This window comes from Parasteatoda tepidariorum, chromosome 2 (assembly GCF_043381705.1).
Source record: "Parasteatoda tepidariorum isolate YZ-2023 chromosome 2, CAS_Ptep_4.0, whole genome shotgun sequence".
Lineage (NCBI taxonomy): Eukaryota > Metazoa > Arthropoda > Arachnida > Araneae > Theridiidae > Parasteatoda > Parasteatoda tepidariorum.
In genome coordinates this window covers 16993122-17005632 of record NC_092205.1, presented here as the reverse complement: position 1 = coordinate 17005632, position 12511 = coordinate 16993122, and the positions used below count along the sequence as shown (strand labels likewise).

At 30.4% G+C, this 12511-nt stretch overlaps 1 protein-coding gene across 1 annotated transcript in view; it reads right to left on the bottom strand.

Annotated features, from left to right (window-relative positions):
- The window catches only part of LOC107442680 (tyrosine 3-monooxygenase-like), a 41768-nt gene that overhangs the window by 25673 nt on the left and 3584 nt on the right, over nt 1-12511 (bottom strand). The window lies entirely within an intron of this gene.

Genomic DNA, 12511 nt, shown 5'->3' with positions numbered 1-12511 from the left:
AAAAAAACGAAACTAGAGTCAAAACCGAAACTAACACTACAGACGGGCAGAAATAAACAACTACCGGTTTGCGAATGGGCCGAAATAAGCACCCCTTGACTTTCCACGATGACGTCACTTCCGTCGCACCAACCGCACTGTATGCTACTTATATATATATATATATATATATATATATATTGTAAAAAATAAATTATTTCCAATTTAACAAATTCTTATTTTATATTCTTAAAATTAAAGAATGTATAAATTCTATCAGTGGTAATTCTTTATATTTTACCACTCTAAATATCGTATTTAAATTTGATTTAAAATCAAATTATATTCTAAAAAAATTATTTTTCTTGAACCAAATATTTACCTGATTAAGGGGTCACCAAGGTTTTTCACAGTAACTTAATGTAATGATAACTTTTTCGGGTATTTCTTCAGGGCTTCGCTTAGCATGTGACCTTTAAATTAAAATACTTCTTCCAATTAAAATTCAATTGTGTAAGAGTCGTGTTGAGAAGGTTAAAGAGTATAAAAATACAAATAAAGTTCTGTTGTTCGGTAAACGAGCACGCTGTAAATCAAATAGAAAATTTCAGCCCTTACTTGGAACATGTGCGCTGTGTAAAATAATTATGATGCTCTCTAAACAAATCAGAAAAAATTAAGATTTATTTAAAATATATTCAAGGATTTATAGAAAAACAAACCCGATTAAAACTCTCTCTAAATAAATTTTCTCAATATTAAATGTAAAATATTTTTAGTATTTGTTTAAAAGATGCACTTGTTTAAATGAAAAATAATTTAAAAATGACAATTGCACTTTTTAAACAAATCATTGTTTTAAATAATAATCTAGTAAAAAAATTAGTGCCTTTTTAAAACATATGCGTTTTGTAAAATGTCTATGACACTCTCTAAATAAATTGTTATTTTCAATAATAATACTGAAAAACATTTTTAGCGCTAATTTAGAAAATGAACAATAATAAATAGGTTACAATACTATTTTCTATACAAACCATTGTTCAAGAATAAATCTGGAAAAAAATTAGTACTTATTTAAAATGCCTTGAATGACTTATAGATGACAAGGCACTCCGGAAATAAATTTTTTTTTTTCAGAATTAAATATAGAAAAAATATTTTTGGCACTTGTTTAAAAGATATGCAAAGATTTAAAAACGACAGTGACACTCCTTAAATGAATCACCGTTTACGTTTTTCATTAAATAATTGCTGACTAATATATATTTCAATTTTCTCAGCCCTCTCAGCAAATTTGAATTTGTTTTCGCAAACAGTCTTTAGGGAATATTTGATGAAAATAAAACTTTCACCTAGTTCGAAGACTTAATATTCAAGGTAAGAGCTGTCTAGAATAAAATATTATAACCTTTTTTTCTCGCTCCAAAGATTTCAGCAAATGATTGTTTTTCCTCGAGTACCATGTACTCGCATTCATCTTTTAAAACTCTCCTCTGCACTAGAGTACGTCTTTAAGTAATTGGTCGAGGGAATAGCGTCGATTGAAAAACTGAATTGACGCTCTTTTTGACAAATAGTTTGCTTCGTGAAGCACAAAGTTTACCCTTTTTTATTATACACAAAAGACTTATAAGCTGTATTATCATTCTCATAATCTCAGAAGGTTTGAGCAAAAATAAAAGTGATCTTTTTTTCCGCTGTAAAAAAATGAAAGATTAAATTTTAATTATGAACCTAAGAGATGAGTAAGTAATTATTAAATTTGATGAGTATTTTAAAGGTATTTTTTAAAATATTAATATATTAGCCATTTAATACAGAAGTATGTCGTATTATCAGACCCGAAACAGCAATTGTATTAAAAATTCCTTATTTAAAAATGTATCATAACAACTACAGTTTTTTAGTAAATTTAAACGTGGTAGTGCCAGTTGCTGAGCACACTGTGTGGACACTGTGTACACTGTGTGGTTACTTTATTACGACCTCTTCTCAATCTTTCGTTTGGCTTCCTTTTTGTTGGAATCATGATTCTTAGTATATTTTTTTCATGTGGGTTATACGAGATGTTGGTTGAGGATTTCTATTAAATGACGGATTTATTTTGATTTTAAATAATGAAAAAGGGGATTTAAAAAATAAATGTACCGTTTGCTGCATTGTTATCAGAAGGACAATATTTTTTGGAAAAAATACATTGCGATCAAATAGTTCTGAATTTAGTCAAAAGATAACATTAATGGTCAGCAAACTGCTGTTGAAGAAACAGGACATAAGAGTAGCAGCACATGCCCTTTCCTCGTCTTCTGATTGAAATTAAATTACCCGACATTCTTGCAATGGCTGCTGAAAGATAGGTCGTTCAAAGCGTTATAAGATGTTGTACTTTTTTCTATGTTTATTGCTTTTTTTCAAGGAGCATTTTTTCTCAAATCATGCTTTCAGTATTCAAGTTCACAATGAGTCAGTCATTTAGTGGCGAGTTCATATTACTTTGTAATAATGCGAGGCTGGATGATTGTGGCTCGAGGTGATGGATCGTTCTTTCAATTTCACCTTAACCTATAGTATTGAGAATTAGAGATTGTCATGACTAAAGCAACTAATTGAAGTCTTGATATTATGCCCTTCAACCAAACCTTTTATTAACAGCAGTATGAAAGGACGCAGTACCCTATTAAATCTACTCCTTGACATTGGGATAAATCATCAATATGACATGACTTCCTTTGTCAATAGTAATGATTAGGTATTAAGTCTAATTTAGACTACCATGAACAGGAAATAAAGGTCATAAAGCATATTGACATTACCTCTAGAGGTAATCCTAGGATGAAATGGTAGCTCATTTGTATAAAACTCTCAGATGGCTATAGTTAAATCGCCAATCAATATGAATTTGAGACATTAATTTGGGAAGTTGCTATCGATTTACAACTATCAAGAAAATGTTACACAGTTAAGACCTTTTTTTTAGAATTGAGTTTGATTGACTTATCCTTACTTTTTACCAAAATAGTTTTCATTTATTGTTGATAACATATTTTTGCACAACGATTTAAAATATTTAGTTATATTTCAACAACTAGTTGCTGTGTCAGTTAAACAATAAGAAAAATTGTAATTTAATAACTGATGACCATCATTGAAAACCACTTGTGAAGTGATATGTCATGTTTTTCGAACATGTGTCCCTCATTATATCATTAACTGTGTCTGAAATATTTTAGTTTTTGTTGATTACATAATGAGGTGTTGATTTTGTAACGTTATAGAATGTATGTTTAGTTTTTAACTACCCATCTGTGTGTTAAAAAAATAGGAAAAAACTGGAATTTAATAAGTACTAATGTGTTCAACCGATAACTATGTTCCCTTATGTTTCTTTTAAAACAACTATGACACTAGAATGATGATTCCTAACCACCTCTTTAAAACGCGTAGAAATGCATTTTACCCTGATTTCCACTCTCGACCACTGTGGTTTTTCTAGTTTTGTTTCACATATTTATTTTAGTTGGAAAATTTGCGTTTTATATTTCAAACCACTTTTGTTTTTTCTCATTCACGTCTGGTAAAGTTTGAAAATGGGCGCCTATTTTTGAGCGCTTGAAACATGTCACTTGCTATTTCCAATTTGTATATTTTGAAGCGAATGAATGAAATTTTGACTATGTTACTCAATAAAGTTTTTATACAGTTATTTTTTTACTAACAATTATTATTTTTAAAAATAGTAGTAATGGTGAAAAAAGTGTTTCTTAAACTTGATGTGACTATTACTATTTTTTTTATTTATCTTACTTCCAATTTATAATATTTTCAATATTCATCGTTATTAAATGCTTATTAGTTGGGTTCTTAAGTTGTGGTATCTTACTTTCCTCACAAGAAACTGAATCGGAGAAATATTGCGAATAAATCCAATTAGTTTTGTGGCGGATCTAATAATTCCCGATAATCAATCTCAAAGAGGGCAACGTGTCACTTCTGCTAGAATGATTCATTTTAGGAGAAAACCGACCAAAAAATTAGGCCTAACTTCTGATTCTGATTGTAATGTTATTCATTGGCGAATTATCTAAAGATACATTTTTTAATTAATTACTTGTAGTTTACTTTCAAACATAATGAATAATGCGTTGTAAAATTTTGTTAGTTTAACATATTTATTACTTAATAGAGGTTTAATTTAAAAAAAATTATGTTGTTTATTAATTTCTTATTTACATACGTCGAAGAGTAATTGGAAAGACTTGCTTTTTGTAAATATCGCTGGCATTTTATAAAGCAATTTGCAATTTAGAAAAATTTTCATAGTATTTTAATTTGCTTCATATATTTCGGATTAGTTTTTTTTAACTAATTAAGAAATAGTCTGACATTGACAAAATCAGACTGTATTAACACAGGCCAATTGTAATAGAACTTCAATTGGGCTATTAATAAACAAGTCTTCCCTGAATGTCTGAGCAATGAATGATATGTTTTTGTTTATCCTAAAGATGTGCAAATACGGTATAAGAAAGACTGAATACTTTTATAATTAATACTGGATATTTTTTAAGAAATACTGGATACTTTCATAATTAGCCAGGCGTATTGCAGAATGACGGTAGGTGTTTCCAAATGAGCCGTATAATTAAATTAGCCTTCAGCATATGCAGCATATCACAAAAGCTTGCAAGAACATACATTTTGAACCTTTTTAAGAGCAGCATATTCACTGTCCATAATTGTAGGGGGAAATTTTGCCTCGAAACGTTTGCTTCATAATTTTGTTTGAAAAGATTTTTACAGGTTTTAAAATCGGTAAATTAATTACGTACTTTGTTTATTTTTATTTTCGGGTAACTTAAAGTTTATTAGGGTTTTCTTTGTCGAACAATAGAGATGTTTAAAATCCATCAAGCACATATTTAACGTAACTTGAACTTTAATAATCGCAAAAAACATTATGATAATACACAAGTATAGCATTTATAATTACAAAATAAATGAAGATTCAACCTTGCGACAGACTGTTAAGTACTCGTCTCATTGTATTGCAAATGGCAAAAAAATGCATAACCTAGCACGTCGAGCTTCGACAGTAGGGAAAAAAAGAGTATAGTACACTGCTATTTGGACAGATGAGGTATTAATTAAGATGCAGTTTTTACTTTAAGCTGAATGAAACCCATCCCGAGATGACATAACTAGTAATTAATAAGTTATAAGGATTTTAATTACAAAAAGTACATTTTATGCTTGTACCTATTTATGGTATCCGACTGCTTTCAACAACTTTTTTTTAAATATTCATAAAAAAATGTAAAAAAAAAACTAGTTTATTTGTTTTATTATGTGTAAAAACTTATAAAGTCAGAAAAAAAACCATTATTTTTATTTTACATGGCCATGTTTGGATAAAAATAAGGCATTTACGGAAAACACTGTAAAAAAATTTTTTATCTCCTAGATCAAAATATCCCTCTTAGTTCTGGTACTTTTTACCATAATTTGCAATATTGCACAGTGTAATATTTTACATTGTATACTAGTTTACCTTTAAATTTAAGTAATTTTTTTAGAGTTATAAACAAAGGCAAAACTTCTTCAGTGATTTTCACGATACCAACTTTTGACACTATTTTAAAATTATGGAACTATTATTATATATTTTATTTAAAAGCTCAATCCATGAAAAAATTTAAAATCATTTATGCAATTAAAAATAAAAATAAAAAGGGAAATAAACTTATGTCTAGAAAATATTTAATTATTCCGTAGTATTTTTTCTCAAAGTAAGAAACAAGGAATTTATAGCAAAATATGTTTTATAACGATATTATTTGAAACATATTTAATACGAATATATAATAAGTGTTTGAAAATATTTAAAAGTAAACATATATGTTTAAAATGAAGTTAGAGAAAACATATTTTTATTAGAATATTGAATCAATATTGAATCTTTCAACTTAAAGTGAAATTAAAACAAAAGCATTTTTTGGACTATTTAACTGATAAATATTGCTCACAAATTTATTTTATGACCGACAATTTTATTTAATTTTAAATAAAAATGACAATAAATGTGATATTATCTTATATAATATTAACATATAGAATCTAAAAGTAAAAAAAAAAATGTTAAAGAGCGGGCTAGTGAAATAAATTAGTATTCTTGCAAATTTTTCTTAATGGTGAATTAATTTCGTCAGAGCACTTTCTACGATGTTTATGAAGATTTCTTAAGCCATAAAAAACCTCCAAGCTTTATCCTTTTTGGGGAAAAAAAGTTTCGTGGTAACTGCGGAAGATGAAAGAGAAAATTCGGGCGAGTTAGGGATCTTTTTCCGGCCTTTGAGAACGGAAGTGGGTAATTCCCTCTTTCATTGACCGTTGGCTACACAGGAAGCCACTAAGGGTCAAATGCACTTGCTTAGGATACTTTGAAAGAAGATTTTATCTTACCAAAGGAGACTGACTTGTTATTTTATTTTTATCAGTTTACTAAGAGTTACTTTTAGCAACAGGTATGTAGCAGTTCTATAATACGATATTTAGTTCAAATAAGCTTTAAAAATATAACAAAGAACTAAACCTATTTTAAAAAGTAAAAATTGAAAATATAGACTATAAGACTGTACGCTTTTTGCTAAAAAAAGAAGCGTAAGCAATAACCTATTTATTAATTTCCAAAAAAGTATGCGTTTTTTTAAAGTTTTAAATGCACTAAATAAATTATGATTAAAACTACTAGATCATGGTGAATTTTACCGTGTTTCTAGTTCTAAGGGAACACTAAAAAACTCAGAAATTTTTACCAAAGTACTTTGGTAGTAATTTTGGTAAAATGAGCAAAGAAATATTTTTTCATAATCTGTAATAAAATTTGGTAAATGTGGTAAAAGCTGATAATTCTAACATAATCTTTCTTTAGAGTAAATCCTTAATTTGATTAAATATGCTTTTATGTTTTGTATATTTTACTTCATGTGGGGCAATGAGAGCTATAATTCTGAAAATGATAAATCATTGCTATTAGAACGGGAAAAATACCAAATAAATCGCTTAAGTACCATATAGTTTGGTTTTATTAACCAGAATTATGGTATTACTTGTTTAAAAGCTTCATTCACTTTAAAAATATGCAAATCGAAACAAATAGTAGTCATGCAATTTACCATTTTTAAAACTTCCAAGACATGAATAAGAGGAAAAATAAATGATTAAAAATAGGAAATGTAAGATTGCCAACAAAAAGGGGAAAATTAAAGGTGAGAAACAAAATTAGATACATCACAGTAAATGTATTTTTTTTTTAATTAAAAAAAAAAAAGCGTGGATCTAGTGGACCTTAGGGCTAAGGCTCCTATAATATCAGAGCTGACCTATCAAGCAATATTGGAGCAAACAAGTTCGCAAGTTAACGTTATGTTAGTATTGTGCTGATGCTAGCTTTTTGCTCCAAAAATAGATGATAAGTCGGCCAGTCTAATTTAGAGGCTCTAATTAAGTTCAGGGTAAAATGCATTTCCATGCGCTATGGAGGAGAGTGGTGAAGAACTAATGTCGTTAACAAGGAAGTAATAGTGTTTTTTTACCAGAATTGTCATTACCATACAGTACAGTAATTTTAACAGAATTTTTTTCTCCGTGTAGTGTTTTGTTTGGAATAATTGAAGAATTAATACAACTATTTTAGTTCGTATTTATGGTATTTTTTAGATCAACTTGTTAAAAAAAATGATACTTTCATCTAATTTAAGATACTAATCCCAGCCTGTAGCGTAAGTAGGTTAAAGGGTCTGATTATGATCGAAATACGTTTATAATAATGCTTTTTAATGCAACCCATACTTTTGAATTTGGATGAACACAGTATACGAGCGAACTGACATTCGACATTACCACACTACAAAGTCTCTAATTGGTGACCATGGACTTGTTCCAATTTTCCTCAGTATCTGTCCACCAGCCACCGAACGGTGTCACCAACCGATCCTTCTGTGACTAATAAAAATTAATATAAAATAGAGATAAATATCCAAAGCCTATCTGTAAATGGTCAAGCAATGTCAGGGTAATACAACGCATCTACTGTTCTTCAGGGGTATTATCTTGAATCTTAGGCTCTCAAATAGTTTCTCGCTATCCTCTTAGAAACCTTATGGTTGCTACAGGACTACGTGGCAAATTAAGACTTATTTGGGGTGCTTGGACAACTTTAGGAAGCCTGCAAAAGATCTAAGGTTAAATATAATATTTGTGATCCATTTTCATTATTATGAGGTTTGAAATGTATTAGCGATGATTTCATGTTAAAAATAAAATTAGGAACATTTTATAAGAACTACCTGGGAGAATACAGAATTTTTAGAGACAATAAAACGTGGATTTAGTGTAAAGTTATTAACCTCATCACAAAGAAAGGAAGGAAGATAATTGACTATTTATAAGCGCTTGTGTAAACGTACTGATAGAAAAGTGGATCCGAATGGTCTAATCTGTGTAATATGGTAAATATCTATTTTCCTCTTGGGCAGGGAAGAACTGAATGACACCTTGAACAATTCTTATTGAATTTGTTGGACGGTAGCATTAAATTGATTATCAGTAGAAGTTGCCAGGATGATAAGAACATGCTTGACCACTTTTGAGAAGCTGATGTCCGGACTGTGTAGGGGTCAGGGAACAGGACTTGGATCATAAAGGTTCCGGATTCGATTTCCGGGCAAGACCTGGATCTTCCTTCATTCTCTGAATAACCTGTCCTTACTGTGGGAGCAAGGTTGAACCATATTAATATGGTGCCCCTGAAATAGTTGACAACTAAATCTGCCCTGTAAAGGGCTGAATTCACGAAATTCTAACACAGGTGGTCATTGGAAAAAAACAACGTTTGAGAAATAAGTATATAAAAATTAATATCACATTTAAAGTTAATCTCATGACCATGTTTGAAAAATTTGAAAAAGATGAAATTCAAAAATAAAAACAGTTTTTCGGGAAAAAAGGAAAGAACAGTTTATGTCCATTTTTCGTAAAAATAACTATGCGATTGCCATCTATTGAGGATTATTTGATTTTGACAAATCATTAACGTCAAAAATTGGTTCTCCCTGAGAGTTATTACGCGGTGAAGAAAACTCTCACTTCTGACGATTCAGCAATCCTTGAGCTATATTTCGTTAATTTTGAGAATCATTTCGTCACAAAACCACGTGATTTGTGACAAAACACGAACTCTGAGATGTATGACAATAAGTTTTCCTCAATTCAGAACCTCGTCTCAGAGCATTATGGGCATTGTTAACTAGAATAACTAAAATAGAATGAAAACTAGGCGATTGAAAATGAGATGAAAAAACTTGCCGATCAAGCTATATGGTGGTCAAGGTATTAGCTTCGTAGCAGGAAGATCAGGGGTTCAAATCCTACTTCGGACATGTATGTACTATCTGTCATTTTGTATTGTTTAGGCGACCTATATGTTGCCCGTGATAAAGTGATTATTAGAAAAGATAGATTCATTAGGCGCTAACATGGCTTTTGGTTTTTGGAAGAAAAAAAAATAGAATGACAAAATAATTTTTTAAGTTTTGACAAAATTCGTTTCCTTAAGGAAGTGACTACTATTTCGTCACTTTGACAAAATTTTTGCTCTGCAGGATACATCAGGAAACGGTTTCGTCAAAAACGAAGAAGGTTTCGTGAAACTTAATCATGCATTTTTTACAATGAACCGTTCTTTCTCCTTGATTTGAATTTTTCTAATTAGTTTAAATTTGAACGCTTTAATCAAATCAAAATGTCAAGATCTGTCTGAATTCTCTTTTGGTCTTTCATGTCAATTTATTCAAAAAATAACATTTGAAATATTTATTTAATACCGAAGTTAAATCACATCGCTTTGAATAAATATTATAAGCGAACATCGAAACAATATTAAATGGATTCATAAAGTGACACTTTCACTAATGGGTATTAAACGGAGTGGAGAAGAACTCATATTTGGAACATTTTTAGTGCTCTTAAACCTCCCTTAATGCGGAGGAAAAGAAAACCGCCGGAGTAATGGGTTTATTTCTTCGCGGTTTTATGAATGTTCTCGCTTTACTTTACCTCTTTTGTATGATAATGTCTTTAAATACTTTTATAAGAAAACATTTTATCTTAATCTTGTACTGCTTTATTGGTCTATGGCATCACTGAAATTTAATTCATTTGGAAACATTTTTGTAAAAAGTAGCTGTACTATGCCGTGCAAATTGATTGAGACAAAGTAAAAGTATCGTTCTTCTTCAAAACAACTGTGCTTTAAATTAAACTAAAGCTGTAGAGTTGAAATATGCAGCTCTAACTTTTAACCATGAATGTGTCTTCAACTTATACTCTGTTAAAATTTTGACAGAATTCACTAAAAGTATCAATATTATTATTAATTAAATATTATTAGTAATTAAATATTATTTTAAATATACATATGCACGACTATAGTAAAAGGTTTTTCTATTTAAAGTAACATTTCATATTATAATATAACAGAGGAATAAATAGATCTAAGAAGTTAAATTTGTGTAAGATATTGAAACTACATAAAACAATTATAAAAAGAGCTAGATAGCACTGTTTCATGCGTAAACTGGCAAATTTAAAACAATCTTATTAAAAAAATTAGATTATTTAAGAAGAAATGTTATGAAAAGTAGGAAATTGTACTAGCAATAGTGCATTGAATTCATTTGCTTATCTTTCTACTTAATTTTTTAAATGAACCAAATAAATTTGGTTTTTGGAATTTATGTACTTTTTCAATAATTCAATTAAATATGAAATCAAAACTTTTCAAATGTGATAAATTAAATTTGTGATACTGTAATATTTAAATAGTTGTCACAATATTCATTTGAGTAATGTTACTGTACATATACTAATTACAAAAAAAAATGTCTAAAATTGATTTTCATCAATTTAAAAGCTTTGTTTCTTTTTTTAATCTATGAGACTTAACTTTCAGCAGTCTGAGCCAAACAAATTCGTAAATAAAATACTTTAAATTTTAATTATTTTGTTCTATTTTGGTAACAGTTACTTATTCTTCGCAATTAAAAATCTTAGAAAATGGCAAAAATGTACAATTATTTACTGCACGATTAAAATCTGAGGAGCTTTTTCTACCATAACACATCACAAACTTGTTGCAATCATAATAAATCTAGCAGGTTTCAAGTTGAAAATTATTGCTGTGAAAAATAAGTCCTTCTTTACTTCAAATACAAAACATTTTGGTTTAAGTTGACGCGAAAACATTGTTTCACTTGCCACTATGTTAAAATTGCTGAATACATCTGGCCAAATGCATCCGGACAGCCACTAAAGCATCATGGTGCAGGCTGTATTTCATGGCTCGACCTAGATCCTTTATCTCCAGTGGTTGGAAATATGAACTATGATATGCATGCGTGTTTTCTGGAAAACGCTGTTTTCGCAACTACTTGGCAGTATTTTGGAGGTAAAACTCGTTTTCCTTCTAGCATCATAACTAGTTCATTCAAACATCGAGACATGGTTCGATGACGCACACACGGTTTAAATTAGGGTTAAAAAAACTGGACTGGCATTTTCAGAGTCTCATCTTTAATTCTGTGATATACATTTGAAACGAATTAAAGCAGATTACATTGTCAAACATTTGGACAATCTTCCCTGTACCAGCAATTACTTCAGCTGTGATGGACGCCTGGAAGTCAATCCCTATGGCCACTTATCAAAAACTGGTGTGAAGTTTTCAGATGCTAGATCTCATCGATGCAAATGGTGGGAAAACTTCCTTCAAAAATTGGCCTCTTCTGAGGCCAATTTTTGAATAGTAAGGCCAATTTTTGAACTCTTCGAAATAGTACCGATCGGTTTTCGGATACTTCTGGCCAAATAATGTATTGGCTAGATAGTATTATCCTGACTTCCAGCATTAATTTCAGCTGTGATTGACGCATGGAAGACCATCTCTATGGCCCCTTATCAAAAACTGGTGTGAGGTATTCAGATGCTAGGTGTCATCAATGCAAATGGTGGAAAAACTTCCTTCCAAAATTGGCCTCAGGACTCTTCGAAATAGTACCGCTCGAGTTTCGGATACTTCTAGCCAAATAATGTGTTGGACAGATATCATTATCCTGACTTCCAGCATTCATTTCAGCTGTGACGGACGCATGGAAGATCATCCCTATGGCCCCTTGTCAAAAACTGGTGTGAAGTATTCAGATGCTAGGTGTCATCGATGCAAATGGTGGAAAAACTTCCTTCTAAAATTGGCCTCAGGACTCTTGAAATCGTACCGCTTGAGTTTCGGATAGGTCTGGCCAAATAATGTATTGGACAGATATCATTATCCTGACTTCCAGCATTAATTTCAGCTGCGATGGACGCATGGACGACCATCTCTATGGCCACTCATCAAAAACTGGTGTGAAGTATTCAGATGCTAGCTGTCATCGATGCAAATGGTGGAAAAACTTGCTTCTAAAATTCGGTTTTT